Source organism: Bufo bufo, chromosome 2 (assembly GCF_905171765.1).
Source record: "Bufo bufo chromosome 2, aBufBuf1.1, whole genome shotgun sequence".
Classification (NCBI taxonomy): Eukaryota; Metazoa; Chordata; class Amphibia; order Anura; family Bufonidae; genus Bufo; species Bufo bufo.
In genome coordinates this window covers 301,156,226-301,177,018 of record NC_053390.1, presented here as the reverse complement: position 1 = coordinate 301,177,018, position 20,793 = coordinate 301,156,226, and the positions used below count along the sequence as shown (strand labels likewise).

At 45.4% G+C, this 20,793-nt stretch overlaps 1 pseudogene; it reads left to right on the top strand.

The window, feature by feature from the left end:
• Positions 1 to 15,862: 15,862 nt before the first annotated feature.
• On the top strand, positions 15,863 to 17,171 carry LOC120990836 (annotated as a pseudogene).
• The last annotated feature ends 3,622 nt before the right edge of the window (positions 17,172 to 20,793 follow it).

Sequence of the window (20,793 nt, the reverse complement as noted above, 5' to 3'; positions counted from 1 at the left end):
GTGCCCACCACTCATATCTGGTGTCACAGTAGCTTGCATTTAAAACAGTAAAACAATTTTTTCACTGTAATATAATTGCAGTTGCCTGCCAGCATGTGTGTCAGGCCCACAGCGTGTACTGTGCCCACTACTCATATCTGGTGTCACAGTAGCTTGCATTTAAAACAGTAAAACAATTTTTTCACTGTAAAATAATTGCAGTTGCCTGCCAGCGTGTGTGTCAGGCCCACAGCGTGTACTGTGCCCACTACTCATATCTGGTGTCACAGTAGCTTGCATTTAAAAAAGTAAAGCAATTTTTTCACTGTAATATAATGGCAGTTGCCTGCCAGCGTGTGTGTCAGGCCCACAGCGTGTACTATGCCCACTACTCATATCTGGTGTCACAGTAGCTTGCATTTAAAACAGTAAAAAAAAAAAATCTCTGTAATATAATTGCAGTTGCCTGCCAGCGTGTGTGTCAGGCCCACAGCGTGTACTGTGCCCACTACTGCCAGTGCCCACCACTCATATCTGGTGTCACAGTAGCTGGCATTTAAAACAGTAAAACAATTTTTTCACTGTAATATAATTGCAGTTGCCTGCCAGCGTGTGTGTCAGGCCCACAGCGTGTACTGTGCCCACTACTGCCAGTGCCCACCACTCATATCTGATGTCACAGTAGCTTGCATTTAAAACAGTAAAAAAAAAAATCACTGTAATATAATTGAAGTTGCCTGCCAGCGTGTGTGTCAGGCCCACAGCGTGTACTGTGCCCACTACTGCCAGTGCCCACCACTCATATCTGGTGTCACAGTAGCTTGCATTTAAAACAGTAAAACAATTTTTTCACTGTAATATAATTGCAGTTGCCTGCCAGCGTATGTGTCAGGCCCACAGCGTGTACTGTGCCCACTACTGCCAGTGCCCACCACTCATATCTGGTGTCACAGTAGCTTGCATTTAAAACAGTAAAACTATTTTTTCACTGTAATATAATTGCAGTTGCCTGCCAGCGTGTGTGTCAGGCTCACAGCGTGTACTGTGCCCACTACTGCCAGTGCCCACCACTCATATCTGGTGTCACAGTAGCTTGCATTTAAAACAGTAAAACAATTTTTTCACTGTAATATAATTGCAGTTGCCTGCCAGCATGTGTGTCAGGCCCACAGCGTGTACTGTGCCCACTACTCATATCTGGTGTCACAGTAGCTTGCATTTAAAACAGTAAAACAATTTTTTCACTGTAAAATAATTGCAGTTGCCTGCCAGCGTGTGTGTCAGGCCCACAGCGTGTACTGTGCCCACTACTCATATTTGGTGTCACAGTAGCTTGCATTTAAAACAGTAAAACTATTTTTTCACTGTAATATAATTGCAGTTGCCTGCCAGCGTATGTGTCAGGCCCACAGCGTGTACTGTGCCCACTACTGCCAGTGCCCACCACTCATATCTGGTGTCACAGTAGCTTGCATTTAAAACAGTAAAACAATTTTTTCACTGTAATATAATTGCAGTTGCCTGCCAGCGTATGTGTCAGGCCCACAGCGTGTACTGTGCCCACTACTGCCAGTGCCCACCACTCATATCTGGTGTCACAGTAGCTTGCATTTAAAACAGTAAAACAATTTTTTCACTGTAATATAATTGCAGTTGCCTGCCAGCGTGTGTGTCAGGCTCACAGCGTGTACTGTGCCCACTACTGCCAGTGCCCACCACTCATATCTGGTGTCACAGTAGCTTGCATTTAAAACAGTAAAACAATTTTTTCACTGTAATATAATTGCAGTTGCCTGCCAGCATGTGTGTCAGGCCCACAGCGTGTACTGTGCCCACTACTCATATCTGGTGTCACAGTAGCTTGCATTTAAAACAGTAAAACAATTTTTTCACTGTAAAATAATTGCAGTTGCCTGCCAGCGTGTGTGTCAGGCCCACAGCGTGTACTGTGCCCACTACTCATATCTGGTGTCACAGTAGCTTGCATTTAAAAAAGTAAAGCAATTTTTTCACTGTAATATAATGGCAGTTGCCTGCCAGCGTGTGTGTCAGGCCCACAGCGTGTACTATGCCCACTACTCATATCTGGTGTCACAGTAGCTTGCATTTAAAACAGTAAAAAAAAAAATCTCTGTAATATAATTGCAGTTGCCTGCCAGCGTGTGTGTCAGGCCCACAGCGTGTACTGTGCCCACTACTGCCAGTGCCCACCACTCATATCTGGTGTCACAGTAGCTGGCATTTAAAACAGTAAAACAATTTTTTCACTGTAATATAATTGCAGTTGCCTGCCAGCGTGTGTGTCAGGCCCACAGCGTGTACTGTGCCCACTACTGCCAGTGCCCACCACTCATATCTGATGTCACAGTAGCTTGCATTTAAAACAGTAAAAAAAAAAATCACTGTAATATAATTGAAGTTGCCTGCCAGCGTGTGTGTCAGGCCCACAGCGTGTACTGTGCCCACTACTGCCAGTGCCCACCACTCATATCTGGTGTCACAGTAGCTTGCATTTAAAACAGTAAAACAATTTTTTCACTGTAATATAATTGCAGTTGCCTGCCAGCATGTGTGTCAGGCCCACAGCGTGTACTATGCCCACTACTCATATCTGGTGTCACAATAGCTTGCATTTAAAACAGTAAAACAATTTTTTCACTGTAAAATAATTGCAGTTGCCTGCCAGCGTGTGTCAGGCCCACAGCGTGTACTGTGCCCACTACTGCCAGTGCCCACCACTCATATCTGGTGTCACAGTAGCTTGCATTTAAAACAGTAAAACAATTTTTTTCACTGTAATATAATTGCAGTTGCTTGCCAGCATGTGTGTTAGGCCCACAGCATGTACTGTGCCCACTACTCATATCTGGTGTCACAGTAGCTTGCATTTAAAACAGTAAAACAATTTTTTCACTGTAAAATAATTGCAGTTGCCTGCCAGCGTGTGTGTGTCATGCCCCGCTATGACGATGTGCAGAGGTCGGCCAGGATAGCAGCATGAGTTTAGTGTTTGTTTTGGAGCCGTGCTGGATCCGCCTCTCATCAGGTGCACTGGGTGAGGTCATTAGTTTAAATAGCATACCATCCCAGTGATCTAAGCGGATTATAGGAATCATTGTGGTTTTGGAAGCTAGGAAGGAAGGTTGTCTGTTCCAGTTCAGAAAGATAAGTGTGATTTCTAGTTTGGTTGTTTTGTGTCATCTCTCCCATCCAGGTTCTGTGCGAGCAGGCTGCTCCTATTTCCCCTCTTCACCATCTTAGAGAATTTAGGGTGTTTCAGCCCAGGCACGGGGACACATCATACCTACCATAAAGGTCTGCATGTGGGCTGAGCAGTGCAGGGAAAGAGGTCAGGGAATAGCTAGGAGGTGACCCTTCCCCTGTCTCTCGCCCAGAGCGTGGTTGGTGGGTTATCTGTGAGTCTGAGTGCACGCCCACCGTGACATTATAATCCGCCATACTGTGACTGTCATTACTCAGCGGTTTTTTGATGGCGTCAATTGAAGCACTGGTTGACCGCTTGCAGTATCCCTAGAGGTTGTGGAGCTACGGGGTTCAGGGGGAACTTACTGCAGAGGCTTACTGTGTTGAGTTTAGGAGGTGGGCTACTGAATCAGAGTGGAATGATCCCGCGTTACGTAGTCAGTTTTGTCAGGGGTTATCTGAAAGATTGAAGGATGCCCTTGCTTTTCATGAATACCCAGACTCTTTGGAGAACGCTATGTCTTTAGCAGTACGACTAGATAGACGTATCAGAGAGAGGTATAAGGCTTCCTCCACGCAAGGTACCCCTTCTGTGAGTGGTTTCGTCTCTACTGCCTCCCCGAGTGATTTTACAGGTAACTCTGGGGTAGCGGAGGAACCCATGCAGTTGGGTCAGGTTTCTTGCCATTCTGATAGTAGAGACTTTAGGAAAGTGCAAAAACTATGTTACTATTGTGAAAAGAGGGTTCATTTTATTTTTGCTTGTCCTTTTGTTAAACCATAGGTGGAAGAGAAAAAGAAAAAAGAAAAAAAAAACTTCCCTGACACTTGGTAGTACGAATGGTATGATGGAGCAGGCAGGTATGCAAGCTCCCTGCAGTTCCCTTTTTTCTCCTTCCAGCTATGGTGGCGCTAGAGTCAAAAAATGTTTTTGTTGATGTATTCCTTGATTGTGGTGCTGGGGTAAACCTAATTGACTTTCTTTTCCTTCAAAACCTAGGACTAAGTAGAGAACGAGATTCGTGTTTTTGCAATTGATTCTTCCCCTCTTTCTCAAAGGAGCCTTACTCACATTGTTCATGGTATTCACTTAAGGGTGGGTGATTCACATGTTAAAATTATTTCTTGTTTTGTCATTAAGGATTTGCCAGCTCCTATAGTTTTGGGCTTGCCATGGTTGACTAGACATAACCCAATTATAGACTGGCAAACAAGACAAATCATTGGTTGGAGTGAGTTTTGTTCGGATAATTGTCTTGGCACATCTATCTCTGGTGTGTCCATTACGGCTTTACCTCAGTATCTCTCAGATTTTGCGGATGTCTTTTCGGAGGGTGGGGCTCAGGAATTGCTCCCTCATCGAGACTATGATTGTCCAGTTAATCTCATTCCGGGGGCTAAATTGCCAAAGTCTCGGCTTTACAACCTCTCTCAACCCGAAAGAGAGGTCATGCGAAAGTATGTCGCCGAGAGTTTGGCAAAGGGTCATATTAGAGCATCTAAGGGTACTTTCACACTAGCATTTTTCTTTTCCGGCGCTGAGTTCCGTCCTAGGGGCTCAAATCCGGAAAAGAACTGATCAGTTTTATCCCCATGCATTCTGAATGGAGAGTCAGTCCTTCAGGATGCATCAGGATGTCTTCAGTTCAGTCTTTTTGACTGATCAGGCTTTTCAGAAAAATGTAGCATGCAGTATTTTTACCTCCGGACAAAAATCCTGAACACTTTGACTGGACGCCGGATCAGGCCTTTTTCCCATTGACTTGCATTAACGCCGGATCTGGCGCTGTGTGTTCAGTCAAAACGGATCCGGCTTTTGCATGTTAAACCCGAGAATTGTGAAAAAAAAGTTAAAGTCCATAAATGGCGGATCCGTTTTTTCCAATGCATTTTTTCATTGTGATCAAAATCCTGATCAGGATTCAAATGTAATCCGTTTTCACACGTCTTTCCGGATCCGGCGGGCAGTTCCGGTGTCGGAATTGAACGCCGGATTAAAACAACGCTAGTGTGAAAGTAGCCTAAGTCTCCAGTGGCAGTAGGTTTGTTCTTTGTGAAGAAAAAGGATGGACCACTGAGACCGTGTTTGGATTTTTCGGGAATTGAACCGTATTACAGTTCGGGATCCATATCCCCTGCCTTTGATCTCTGATCTTTTTGATCAGATTGTTGGAGCCAAGGTGTTCTCCAAGTTGGATTTGAGAGGGGCCTACAATCTGATCAGAATCAAGGAGGGGGATGAGTGGAAAACGGCCTTCAATACGCACGAGGGTCATTTTGAGAACCTGGTTATGCCTTTTGGGTTGACGAACGCGCCAGCAGTATTTCAGCGATTCGTCAATGACATTTTTCATCATTTGGTAGGGAGGTTCGTAGTAGTTTACCTGGATGACATTTTAATTTATTCTCCTGATCTGAAGACCCATCAGGATCATGTGAGACAGGTTTTGACGATCCTTCGGGAGAATAAATTATATGCCAAATTGGAGAAATGTTTGTTTGCGGTGCAAGAGCTTCCGTTCTTGGGATACATGCTTTCTGATTCTGGTTTTCGTATGGACCCCGAAAAGGTCTGGGCGGTTCTGGAGTGGGACCGACCAGAGAATCAGAAAGCTTTGATGCGGTTCTTGGGGTTTACGAATTATTATAGAAAATTTATTTCGAATTATTCCACCATAGTAAAACCTCTCACTGATATGACCAAGAAGGGCGCCGATGTCTCTGTCTGGTCAGATGAGGCATTGCAGGCCTTTTCGGCTATTAAGGAGAGTTTTGCGTCTGCTCCCATTCTGGTGCAGCCGGATGTGTCTCAGCCATTCGTAGTGGAGGTTGATGCATCAGAGGTGGGGGTTGGAGCGGTGCTGTCACAGGGTTCATCTCCTGGCAAGTGGGTCCCGTGTGCCTTTTTCTCCAAGAAGCTCTCGGTCGCCGAGAGGAATTATGATGTTGGAGATAGAGAGTTGTTGGCTATCAAGTTGGCCTTTGAGGAATGGCGTCACTGGTTAGAGGGGGCGTCTCACCCCGTTACGGTGTATGCGGACCATAATAATTTGGCTTACCTGCAATCTGCCAAGAGTCTGAACCCTAGGCAGGCCAGATGGTCACTGTTTTTTACCAGGTTTAATTTTGTGGTTACCTTTCGCCCAGGGGTCAAGAACGTCAAGGCAGATGCCTTGTCTCGCAGCTTTCCTGGGGGAGGTGATTCAGAGGATCCTGCGCCGATTTTAGCGGATGGGGTGGTGGTCTCCGCTCTGTACCCTGAATTGGAGATGGAGGTGTTGGGAGCCCAGGAGGGGGCTCCTGGTTCTTGTCCCCCAGGGAGGTTGTTTGTTCCTGAGAGCCTGCGATATAAGGTGTTCAAGGAACATCACGATACTGTCCTCGCTGGACATCCTGGTGGTAAGTCCACCTGTGATCTAGTATCTCGGAGGTTCTGGTGGCCAGGGTTACGTAAGAGCATTGAGAATTACGTGACAGCTTGTGAAACCTGCGCTCGGTCAAAGGTTGCTCATACTCGACCGGCTGGTTCACTTCTTCCATTGTCGATTCCGTCTCGTCCTTGGACGCATTTGTCTATGGACTTTATTACGGATTTGCCGAGTTCCTCCGGGAGAACAGTGATTTTGGTGGTAGTTGACCATTTCAGTAAAATGGCTCACTTTATACCACTAACTAGTCTGCCTAACGCTAAGACTCTTGCGCAGATTTTTGTGGATAATATTGTGAAATTGCATGGTATTCCTTCGGATGTGGTCTCTGATAGGGGCACGCAGTTTGTCTCCAGGTTTTGGAGGGCATTCTGCTCTCGGCTTGGCATTCAATTTTCATTTTCTTCGGCTTTTCATCCGCAGTCGAATGGTCAGACGGAGCGTACTAATCAAAACCTTGAGACCTACTTGAGGTGCTTTGTGGCTGAGAATCAGGAGGACTGGTCCTCATTCTTGTCCTTAGCAGAGTTTGCGTTGAATAACCGTAGGCAGGAGTCCACGGGTAAGTCGCCATTTTTTGGCGCATACGGTTTCCATCCTCAGTTTGGTACCTTTTCTGGGACTAGTTCCTCTGGGATGCCAGAGGAGGAGAGATTCTCTTCTGCATTATCCTCCATCTGGCGGAGGATTCAAGGGAATTTGGAGAAGATGGGTGAGAGGTATAAACGAATGGCTGACAAGAGACGTGTGACTGGTCCGGACCTGTGTGTGGGTGATCTGGTGTGGTTGTCCACTAAGAATATCAAATTGAGAGTGCCATCTTGGAAACTGGGTCCAAGATTTATTGGTCCGTATAAAATTTCTGCGGTGATCAATCCTGTAACGTTTCGGCTGGATCTTCCGCAGACTTGGAGGATCCATGATGTGTTCCACAGGTCTTTACTAAAAAAATACGTGAGACCGGTGGAACCATCGCCATTGCCTCCTCCTCCTGTTCTAGTCGAGGGAAACTTGGAGTTTGAGAACTCCAGGATTCTCGACTCTAGAGTTCTTCGGGGTTCCCTTCAGTACCTGGTGCACTGGAGGGGATACGGCCCTGAGGAGAGGATGTGGGTTCCGGCAATGGATGTCAACGCCAGCCGACTGGTGAGGGCTTTTCATAGGTCCCATCCGGATAAGGTTGGTCCGGGGTGTCCGGAGGTCACCCGTAGAAGGGGGGTACTGTCATGCCCCGCTCTGACGATGTGCGGAGGACGACCAGGATAGCAGCACAAGTTTAGTGTTTGTTTTGGAGCCGTGCTGGATCCGCCTCTCATCAGGTGCACTGGGTGGGGTCATTAGTTTAAATAGCATACCATCCCAGTGCTCTGAGCGGATTATAGGAATCATTGTGGTCTTGGAAACTAGGAAGGAAGGTTGTCTGTTCCAGCTCAGAAAGATAAGTGTGATTTCTAGTTTGGTTGTTTTGTGTCATCTCTCCCATCCAGGTTCTGTGCGAGCAGGCTGCTCCTATTTCCCCTCTTCACCATCTTAGGGAATTTAGGGTGTTTCAGCCCAGGCACGGGGACACATCATACCTACCATAAAGGTCTGCATGTGGGCTGAGCAGTGCAAGGAAAGAGGTCAGGGATTAGCTAGGAGGTGACCCTTCCCCTGTCTCTCGCCCAGAGCCTGGTTGGTGGGTTATCTGTGAGTCTGAGTGCACACCCGCCGTGACAGTGTGTCAGGCCCACAGCGTGTACTGTGCCCACTACTCATATCTAGTGTCACAGTAGCTTGCATTTAAAACAGTAAAACAATTTTTTCACTGTAATATAATGGCAGTTACCTGCCAGCGTGTGTGTCAGGCCCACAGCGAGTACTGTGCCCACTACTGCCAGTGCCCACCAATCATATCTGGTGTCACAGTAGCTTGCATTTAAAACAGTAAAACAATTTTTTCACTGTAATATAATTGCAGTTGCCTGCCAGCATGTGTGTCAGGCCCACAGCGTGTACTGTGCCCACTACTGCCAGTGCCCACCATACATATCTGGTGTCACAGTAGCTTGCATTTAAAACAGTAAAAAAAAAAATCACTGTAATATAATTGCAGTTGCTTGCCAGCATGTGTGTCAGGCCCACAGCGTGTACTATGCCCACTACTCATATCTGGTGTCACAGTAGCTTGCATTTAAAACAGTAAAACAATTTTTTCACTGTAATATAATTGCAGTTGCCTGCCAGCATGTGTGTCAGGCCCACAGCGTGTACTGTGCCCACTACTGCCAGTGCCCACCACTTATATCTGGTGTCACAGTAGCTTGCACGCATAGTACCACTAATCGAAAAAAAAATGACAGGCAGAGGCAGGCCACCCCACAGGGGCCGTCGTGGTCGTGGTGCTGTGATTTCCTTTGGTCCTAGAATAATGCCCAGTGTTCAGAGGCCACGTACCCTGAACTCGAAAAGTTCTGAGGACATAGTTGACTGGCTAACACAGGACACCCAATCTTCTACAGCTTCCGCTCGGAACCTTGACGCACCATCGTCCTCCAGCTCAGCTTCGGGCACCTCTCAAGTTACCACTCGCCCGCCTGCAGCCACCACCAACACTAGCACCACAGCTGCTTCACTTGATCTGTCAGAGGAGTTATTTACACATCAGTTGGAAGAAATAAGTGATGCGCAACCATTATTGCCAGAGGATGTAGATAACAGGGATATGTCTCAGTCAGGCAGCATTACACACATGGACGTACGGTGTGATGATGTTGTACCCGCTGCTGCGTCCTTTGCTGAGTTGTCAGATACAAGTGAAGCGGTTGATGATGACGATGTGTCCGTTGATGTCACGTGGATGCCCGCTCGAAGAGAAGAAGAACAGGGGGAAAGTTCAGATGGGGAGACAGAGAGGAGGAGGAGACGAGTTGGAAGCAGGGGGAGGTCGTCGCAAGGAGCTAGTGGCACAGTCAGACAGCATGTATCGGCACCCGGGGTCAGCCAGACAGCACGCCAATTAATGCATGCTGTTGCCACCACTAGAATGCCGTCATTGCAAAGCTCAGCAGTGTGACATTTTTTTTGTGTGTCTGCCTCTGATAACAGCGATGCCATTTGCAACCTGTGCCAAAAGAAACTGAGTCGTGGGAAGTCCAACACCCACCTAGGTACAACTGCTTTGCGAAGGCACATGACATGATCTCACATCACAAACGCCTATGGGATCAACACATGATGAGTACAAGCAGCACACAAACTCAAAGCCACCATCCTCCTCCTGGTCCAGCATCTTCAGCCACGTCAACCACTGCTGTCCTCCTTGCCCCCGCTCAACCACCGCCTCTCACCTTCAGCAGTTCCTGCTCATCTGCCCACAGTCAGGTGTCTGTCAAGGAAATGTTTGAGCGTAAAAAGCCAATGTAACAGAGTCACCCCCTTGCCCGGCGTCTGACAGCTGGCTTGTCGGAACTCTTAGCCCGCCAGCTTTTACCATACAAGCTGGTGGAGTCTGAGGCCTTAAAAGAATTTGTAGCTATTGGGACACCGCAGTGGAATGTACCCGTCCAAATTTTTTTTTCACAAAAGGCAATCCCCAACCTGTACTCTATTGTGGAAAAGGAAGTCATGGCATGTCTGACACACAGTGTTGGGGCAAGGGTCCATCTGACCACTGATACCTGGCCTGCAAAGCACGGTCAGGGCAGGTATATCACGTACACTGCGCATTGGGTAAACCTGCTGACGGCTGCCAAGCATGGAATGCGTGGCTCTGCAGAGGAGTTGGTGACACCGCCACGACTTGCAGGCAGGCCTGCTGCCACCTCCTCTACTCCTCCTACTCCATCCTCTTCGCTAACCTCCTCGGCTGAGTCCTCTTCTGCTGCTGCGTCTTGCTCCACATCAACTGCACCCCCCCAGCTCCCCAGGGACTATTCCACATCCTGGATACGACAGTGTCACGCCATCTTGGGGTTGACTTGCCTGAAAGCAGAGAGGCACACCGGACCAGCACTCCTGTCCACCCTGAACGCACAGGTGGATCAGTGGCTGACCCCGCACCAACTGGAGATCGGCAAAGTGGTGTGTGACAACGGAAGCAATTTGTTGGCGGCATTGAATTTGGGACTCCTGAATTTGGGCAAGTTGACACATATGGCGTGCATGGAACATATGTTGAATCTGATCGTACAACGCTTTGTGCATAAGTACCCAGGCTTACAGGACATCCTCAAGCAGGCCAGGAAGGTGTGTGGCCATTTCAGGCGTTCCTACACGGCCATGGTGCACTTTTCCGATATTCAGCGGCGAAACAACATGCCAGTGAGGCGCTTGATTTGGAACAGCCCGACACGTTGGAATTCAAAACTCCTAATGTTCGACCGCCTGCTCCAACAAGAAAAAGCCGTCAACGAGTATTTGTATGACTGGGGTGGTTGGACAACCTCTGCAGAGCTGGGTATTTTTTTCCACGTTACTGGACGCTCATGCGCAATGCCTGTAGGCCCACGAGTCCTTTTGAGGAGGTGACAAACCTAGTCAGTCGCACCGAAGGCACCATCAGCGATATCATCCCATTTGTTTTCTTCCTGGAGTGTGCCCTGCGAAGAGTGCTGGATCAGGCCGTAGATGAGCGTGAAGAGGAAGCGTTGTGGTCACCATCACCACCAGAAACAGCCTTATCAGCATCGCTTGCTCAACCTGCGGCAACGCTGGAAGAGGAGTCTGAGGAAGAGGAGTCAGAGGAGGAATGTGGCTTTGAGGAGGAGGAAGACCAACCACAGCAGGCATCCCAGGGTGCTCGTTATCACCTATCTGGTACCCGTGGTGTTGAACATGGCTGGGGGGAAGAACAGACCTTAAATGAGATCAGTGAGGATGAGGAACGGGTAGCTCAGCATCCAACCTTGTGCAAATGGAGTCTTTCATGCTGTCATGCCTGTTGAGGGACCATCGTATAAAAAGGCTGAAGGAGAACGACCTGTACTGGGTGGCCACGCTACTAGACCCCCGGTATAAGCAGAAAGTGGCTGAAATGTTACCGAATTACCGGAAGTCAGAAAGGATGCAGCAGTTCCAAAACAAGTTAAAAAGTATGCTTTACACAGCGTATAAGGGTGATGTCACAGCACAACGGGAATCTAACAAGGGAAGAGGTGAAAGTAATCCTCCTCCTACCACGACCACGCCGGCAAGGACAGGACGCTTTACAGACGTGTTGTTGATGGAGGACATTCAGAGCTTTTTAAGTCCTACGCATCGCCACAGCCCTTCGCCTTAACTGCAGATATCGACACTCTGAGGAGCGATGAACCCCTTGACTACTGGGTGTGCAGGCTTGACCTGTGGCCTGAGCTATCCCAATTTGCAATAGAACTTCTGGCCTGCCCCGCTTCAAATGTCCTGTCAGAAAGGACCTTCAGCGCAGCAGGAGGTATTGTCACTGAGAAGAGAAGTCGCCTAAGTCTAGATTACCTCACCTTTATTAAGATGAATGAGGCATGGATCCCGAAGGGACTGACAGTGGGGGATGCATTTGACTAAAAAAGGCCTGATGAGATTCCTTGGGCTAAAAATGGTCCACACGCTGCTGTATTTAATCTCTGCATGCCGGATGACTTGCGTGACTTCTCCGTCACCAACTAGGGTTCAAGCCGCAATGTTTTAGTGCACTTTCTGCCTTGAAAACATCAATTTTTCCGGCTGCTGCTACAGCAGCGGCTGCAACAATACCAAATTTTTCAGGCATGTGTACATGCCTAATTTTTCTGGCCTCTGGTGCTGCACTGTGGCTGCAAAAACAAAACAAAAAAAAAGGCACATACATGTGTCAATTCCCCCTCGTGATCGTTACCTTGTTGTGATGAAGGGGCTTGCGTATCACAATGAAGCAATCACCTATATGAGTGTGTTGGCAATGTTGGCACACCCCAGATGATAAGGTCGTTGCTTCATTGTGAACAGACCAAAAGCGATCAGCTGGATAATTTTGCATAGAAAAAACATTAATTTTCTTTGTGATCATCTAAGGTGATCATTAAAGCCTACTAGGCCAACAATGGGCCCACACTGCAGAATCATTGTTTTCTGGGTCACTTAACTGTCACTGAACTACCTCACGACCATAGGCTTTGAAAAACCGCCATCGCCTGCAATCTCCCAAACGTGCGCACGAGCACAGTCATCACTACACCAAGATTGACGCATAGAGGAATAAAATTTATGTCATGAGTGTGTCAACTATTGACAACTCTTTGCGGTTGTCTAAACTCTATTCGATACACGTCCCCGGATAGGGGACGTAACAGGGATTAAACTGATAGGAATAGTACTACTTAACATACCACTCATATAGGGTAGCACAGTACATTGCACGGCGCACGCGCAGTGCCCCAAGTTGGAAGTAAGAGGACCGACCAAGCATCCCGGTTCCTAAAATATATTCCATACACCGGCCCCTGATAGGGGACAAAACAGAGATTAAACTGGTAAGAACAGATTTTTTTAATTAAAAAAAGAGGACAGCTTCTGCAGAGCTGGGTATTTTTTGGCCGCGTTATTGAACGCTCATGCACAATGGCTGTAGGCTCATGCGTCCTTTTGCGGAGGTGAGAAACCAGGTCAGTCAACCCAAGGCAACATCATCGACCTCATCCCATATGCGTTTTTTCTGGAGCATGACCTGCGAAGAGTGCTGGATCAGGCCGTAGATGAGCATGAAGAGGAAGAGTTGTGGTCACCATCACCACCAGAAGCAGCCTTGTCGTCGTCGATTTCTGGACCTGCGGCAACGCAGAGAGAGGAGTCTGAAGAAGAGGAGCAGGCTTCCCAGGGGGCTTGTTGTCACCTTTCGGGTACCCTTGGTGTTGTACGTGGCTGGGTGGAGGAAGAGACCTTCAATGACGTCAGTGAGGAGAAGGAACGGGACATGGCTAGCTTGGTATCCAACCTTGTGCAAATGGGGAGTTTGCGGTTGTGCAAATGGACTGTTTGCGGTTGTTTGCGGTGCGTTAAACGGTGAGTTTGGTCTGTCAGAGTTTGGTCTGTCACTGTAAAGCGGGCGTAAACCTTACACAACCTGATCGATACAACATCATACCTGATGTTTTAAAGCACGTTATTCCAAACAATTTAGGAATGTTAGGTGATTTATGCCCTTTATGGATTAAAACCCGACTCTGCGTCAACTACGTCATTTGGCATGCCACAGTCCAGGTGTTAGTCCCCTTGAAACAACTTTTCCATCACTATTGTGGCCAGAAAGAGTCCCTGTGGGTTTTAAAATTTGCCTGCCTATTGAAGTCTATGGCGGTTCGCCATGTTCGCCCGTTCGTGGAAATTCGCGTTCGCCGTTCGCGAACGGAAAATTTTATGTTCGCGACATCTCTAGTAAAAAGGTCCAGTTTCAGGTGGTGCCTGCAGATAAGGATCTAGACTAACGGTCCCTTGTAATGACAAACTGATCCTCAGCACTCTTACACTCTAGAAAATTCAGTGTTTATTTAACCAGCAGCAAATATTGTGTGGTTTTGACTAAAAGTCTTTATCTTGATAAAGACTTTTTAGTCAAAACGTCACAATGTTTGTTGCTGGTGAAATAAGCACCGAATTTTCTACAATGGAAGAGTGCTGCGGATCTTTCAAACAGTTTGGTACCATTAACCAACTACTTTAGAAGGAATTTAAGGGGAAAGTATCACTAAAATACCTTGCTGAACATCTGGTGACTGCAACTTCCTGTATTTTTTGTTCAGTACTTATATACTTATTGATTTTAACTTCTTTACCTGGTATACATCTGGAAATCAAAAAAGATATTGAACCACAATTCTGCCTTATCTACCAAAGATTAACATTATAAAGGGTACAGCCATTCCATAAATATATAGAATTTTTGGCAAGATATTTCAGTACTTGTATAACTACTTTATAATATACTGCACAAAACAACACCTTCTCCCAAAGGGAGATTGCAGTAGATAAAGAGGACCTTCCACCTCTGCTGACATGTCTGTTTTAATAGCTTTGTGCATTCCCAATGTAAAAACAATTCTGGAACATCTATTCTTATGGTTGTATGTTGTGCCATTCCTGTATTATTCCTGCTAGAAGTTATGAGTAAATTGCTAGCAGTCTGCAGTAAAGGTACTGTGAGGTGGTAACCAGTTTGGGGGGGGGGGGGGTAGGGGGTGTACCTGCACAGTCTGACAATGGCAGCACTGATTGGATAGAGTGAGACTGTGAAGGTAAACACCTCCAACTGGTTACCACCCCTCTATACCCTTACTACAGACTGCTAATAATTCATTCATAACTTCTAGCAGGAATTATTTTAACATAAGTTGAAATAATACTGGAATGGTACATTATAGAGCCATACGAATAGATCTTTACAAACCCCTTCTGGTCTGTTACATCCTATACAGTGCAAATGGGCAGATTTCCAGCACTGTTGTTCACCAATAAAATTCATGTTTATTCCAGACATTAAAAGACGTTACATTGATCTGATTTACACTTTGTGACACAAGGTCTTAATCATAACCAGCTAGGTACATAGACACTCCCCTATCACTGCCCCTTTTGCTGCTTTGACACACCCAAGGATGTAACAGGAAATAAGAAAGAGCTACAGAGACACGATTATGTGACCACAGCCCAGAACACAGGATAGGGGCAATAAAAGTTAAATAAATGTATTACAAAATTACAGCTTCCTTCATAAATGGTTATTTTAAAGGTTGTTGATGAAAACAGGAAAAAAACATTTTAAAGCTAAAGTTTTGAAAGCTGTAGATATAATGCACAAAAGGGGTGGATCCAAGAATTGTCTATTCCACTTTAACAGTTTCACAGTTTTTTATATATGTAGTTTTTTAAGCCACTTAAACAGTTAAGTCAAGCCTTAATTTAAAGTCTATTAAGATTGTAGAATGGAAAACAGTCCCTTGGTAAAACTGAATAAATTTTCTCCCTGGACTACTTGAGGCTATATATCCTCACTTAGCAATCAGATGATCAGGAATGAGGAAAATAGAATGGAACGACTATTGCTGAGTTGTAGGCTAATCTTGGGCTCTACGCAGATTTGAGGTGATGAGGTTATATGGGTAAACTCATCATTGTCTATGGTGTCTATGACCGAAATTTCCAATAGTTTAATAATTTCCAGTCACAATTATTAAGAATTCTAAACAAACCTTCCTGAACGGTATCATCATTATAATAGTAATATTGAGCATGTATTCATTCCCTTTCTAACTCCTCAAATAATGATGTTCAGAACTCTGGATGAAAGAAATTCATCTCTGTTAGTGGACTTCATACTGAAAGGACTTCCATGTATTGATGAGCTACGAATTCCTCTGTTTCTGCTTCTTTCTGTCATCTACACCTCCACTATAGTGGGAAATGTTCTCATTATTGTAGTGGTTAAAGGCACCATGTCTCTACATACCCCTATGTATTTCTTTCTGGCTAACCTTTCCTTCTTGGACATTTGCTTGTCTTCTGTGACTTTACCCAGAGTACTTGGTAATGTTTTATCCATGAAGACTATTCCCTTTAGTGAGTGTGTATCACAGTTGTACTTTTTCCATTTCCTAGCAAGTGCTGAGTGTTTCTTGTACACGGTCATGGCGTATGATAGGTACACAGCTATATGTCGACCCTTACATTATAGCAGCCTTATGAACTGGAAGGTGTCCTTGTGCCTTGCATTTTGATCCTGGTTAGCAGGTTCGCTGCATTCAATCACTCATACAGTGCTAACGTTTCAGCTTCCATTCTGCCATTCTAATGAAATAGATTATTTCTTTTGTGACATTATCCCAGTGCTGACGCTGGCATGTGCAGACACAACCCTGAATAAAACTATGGTACTGGCTAATATTGCCTCCATCTCCCTAACCTGCTTCATTCTAATCATGATTTCCTATATACACATAATTATAGCCATAATAAGAATAAAAAGTACAGATGGGAGGAACAAAGCCTTTTCTACCTGTGTATCCCATGTTACGGTGGTGGCATTATTTTATATTCCCTGTGTATTCACTTACATGCATCCAGACTCAGGCTCTTCCTTTGATATGGCTGCTGCTGTATTTTATACATTAATCACTCCTTCTCTAAACCCCATTATCTACAGTCTGAGGAACAAAGAAGTGAAGGAAGCTCTGAAAAAAATATTGCTGATTGAAACTATCCTTTAAATGGGCTTTCCAGGACATATACAATATACGGAGCTGTACTTGGTAAGCTGCAAGGAGGCTACAGCGTTCCGGCATTCGGACCCCCACTAATCTCATAATGATGACTTATCGAAAAGATAGCTCTTCAATATGTGAACATGTTTAACAAATATAATTTGATGAAAATCTTTTGTGCCCATTCACCACGGCAAGGTGACTTCTTTTTGATGGGAACCTACTCTATGTGATACATCTCCATGTGCCAAATGACCTCAATTGAATTCAAGGGTGTTTGCTTGTACTTTAGTTTTTTCAGCCATGGCGATGCACATTTTACAGGATGTTTTGAATTACTTTGGGTTTTGCAGTATACATTTGGAGGTGTGGCTACCTCTATTTTAGTTATGTACGTCTAACAAACCTATCTTTCCCACAGGCTGATTTTAATTAGTGCACTATATTGTTTTAACCTGCTCTCCCTAAATTCATTTGATGACGGTTGGCACATGGAGAGGTATCATATACAGTAGGCTCAGTATATCTGTGACTTCTGTGCTCTCTGAATTCAATTGAGAGCATCCAAAAGAGGTCACATTGTCATGGTGAACGGGCACAAATGATTCCAAATATATTTGTTAAGCATATTAATTTTATATAGTGGATGTAGCATTATTTCATATATTCAATGTAGAGTGCTGTTGCATCGTGTTTGCTTGTACTTTTAAACCATGGCGACGCATACATGCGCATGTACTGCATACTGTAGTATGTGCCGACTAACTTTGTGTTTTATTTTTTCAAATGGGAGCTGAGGTGCAATACCACAGGCACTGCCACTACACTGTGGCTAGAGACTTCTGCATCCAGCATCGTTCACTGTGTGGTTTATATAGTTATATAGTTTGTGGCACCGGCAGCTGCCGAAGATAGCTGCTCACTGGGGGTGCCTGATATCAGACTTCAACAATCTGATATCGGCAACTTATCCTGAGGATAGGCCATCAGTATTTAAGTACCGGAAAACCTATTTTAAACCACCTGTATTTTAATTAAATTAAATGTTATTCTTTATTCATTCTACTTAAAGGCTACGCGCACTTTGCATTTTTATGGTATCTTTGCTGGCATTTTTTCCTTTTATGGCATGGGGAGTTGTTTTTGGTATCTTGATTTTGTAGCAGGATCAGGTGTTTTTTCTTATAGGCGTCTCTACAACACTTGACAAAATGCTAGAAATAACAAATTTCTACATTGTAATTAGAGATGAGCGAAATGTAAAAAAAATTGATTCGCCGGTTCGCTGAATTTTTTTGGAAAAATTAGTTTCGATCCGAATAAATTTGCTGCAAATTACGTAAAAAAATGGCTATTTTCTGGCTGCAGAGAGCCTTTATAGTGGTGTTAAACACAGTGCCTTGCAGTACCATGCATAGGGAGTCTGATTTGGTAGTGAATTAATACTGTGAGTTCGTATGACATGCAGATGACAGGCGTCGCACTTAGAATCACTGCACACTTTAGATATTTGGGCAGTCACGGGGCCAAAATTGACCAAATAACTCACGTATGAACACAGGTCAGTGTTAGCGCCAAGAAGAAGCGCACTCCAAAAAAACAGGAGTGGATCCAAAACAGAGATGACACGTGAACGGAATAGTTGCATGTCCTCTGTGTTTTGTACCCACTCCTGCTTTTGGCTACCAAATCACAAACCAATTTTTTTTTTTTTTTTGAACGGGGGAGAAAAAAACGTTTATTTAACAAACAGGATATTAACACACATAAAATACAACACAGAAGGGGCAAAACCACAAGATTTAAAAGACAAACTGGAAAAACAAAGTGCTTCCTCAACAAGAATGGATTGACGGTCAGTGTCGGGGTGACCACAAGGGTAATGCATACGACTCAAGAAATGTATGGAGTTATGGCTGATAACTGGAGGACAGTCCAGCAAACAAGCCGACTGCAGCTCATTTTCGTGATGAGCTGGGTTGCTGATAAGTGGATTTTAAAGTGTCTAAAGAAATGCGATTAAAGACATTGGAATAAATTGTCCACTTCCTCCCACATGACCTTGTCCTTTGATTTATGAATATCATTCCATAAAGTCTTGAAGTTCTCTGCATGGATGGCATAAGAAATGTCCATGCGAGGTTCGACGGCACAGAGAAAACACACTCTGTGGCCGACACTGATCCAGACAAGTCATACCCGATCCACATCTCTGTTAGCCATGTAAGGTCCTTAGAACTGATCACCAGCTTACAGAAACAACAGTCAAAGTTTCTTTGGAACCACATCCTTATGATAGCCGTGAGCTCCTCAGAGCCGTTATACAGGAAGAGCAGGAGGCAAGTAAATGTATTTGGTAACACTTCCAATAGATCGTCCATACAATCTGGTCCTCTGTGCTTGCCTTGGTAAGTGGATGCTTTGATGAAATCTGTATGAGCACAGCCAGTGGATCTCTGTCCTTTCCTTTGAGTCCAGGTGTAACCCTGTAAAGTTACACCGGCTGCGTTATCTGAAATGCCCAGTAGATGGACTCAGTATGCTGTTAATAAGACATTGAGCATTTATCACATGACTGGCTGAAAGGAGTCACATGGTTAGTGACATCATCGCAGGTCCTAAAACGACGTGGGCTGCACAGCTCTAAAGAGGAAGGTCCTGGAAAAAGTTTCTGGAAGCTACGATTTGCTCAGCCAGAGAGAGGACATGGGTCTGGCATTGAGAGACTGCAGCACAGAGATAGAACTTGAACAAGAGAACTTACTTCACCCAAGATCACACCTGCTGAGAGAGGGACCGCTGGCAAAGACAAGCACTGAGTCCAGACGTCTGGTGAATCCAGTGAAAGGAGATTGCTGCGGACTGGCCTGGTAAATGGTGTTGTGAGGGTAAGTCAAACCTCTCCCTGTATCACCACAGGGCACCTGTCTCCTCACCACAATAAAGACTCTGAGGTCCAGTGACAGACATTACACAGCTCAGGCTGCTTCAGTGATCCTGCGGAGCAAGAGCTTATAAGGGCCCCAACTCTCCTATGTGCACCAACGGCCATTAGGGCGAAGATAGGGGGTGGGACGCAGGTGTGCTAGTGGGTGGGTGAGGAAGAATCCACATTACCCTGTTATTTGTGTTACGCTATTGTATTTTCCTATGTATGTTGGTTCATTTTGTTACGCACTATATAAAGTTAATTCCAGTTAGGCTGTGTCAGTCTCATTTGCACCAAGTATGTTCCCAGTGGGACCCCACATCCCTACCCCGGATGCTCCACTGGGTGGAGGCACTGCCGCAGACATGTACCCCAACTCCCAGATAGCGGAGGCTCAGGATCCGCCTGTCAGGCATAGTGAGTTAACTAGGGTTAGGGACCCCATAGACACTAGGGGGCGCCACCAAAACCCCGTTACATATGGAGGCACTGCTGAGATCAATTGGGGTACAACCAGTGAGAATAGATTAAATCCTCAGGCCACTCCCTCCTTTGCAAAAGAGTGGGCCCAGCAAAGAAATGTACCATTGCAGCAAGCTGTGATGTTATGCAGAGTCCCATCCTGCTGGGAGATGAATCACGTCATCTTGTGTATAGAACTTCGATTGGGAATAGAAATGGCGACCGTCAGGGATATCCTGCAGGATTCTGAAGGCCAAACTTACATGTTAATATATTGTCATACGGACTTGGGAGACCATGAGATGCCTACCAACATTCATTTATATGGAGCCCCGGATGAAGGATGCTCTTTAGTGTACGCTCTACTTGAGAAGAAAGAAAGGGTCTCGCTGCAACAACCCTTTAAATTAGAACAGAGAGATTATGTCACAGAAAATTATTCTAAGCTCCTGACTCCCATCTCCAGAAAGGCCGGAGCCATTACTAAACAAGCTGCTCATCCTCCTAGAGAACGGGGGATGATTACTCCTAAAGCAGAATTTCATCCATCTACAGCATTACTGAAACCAGACAACCCTGAAGTCCGCACCCCGCCTACAGGAGG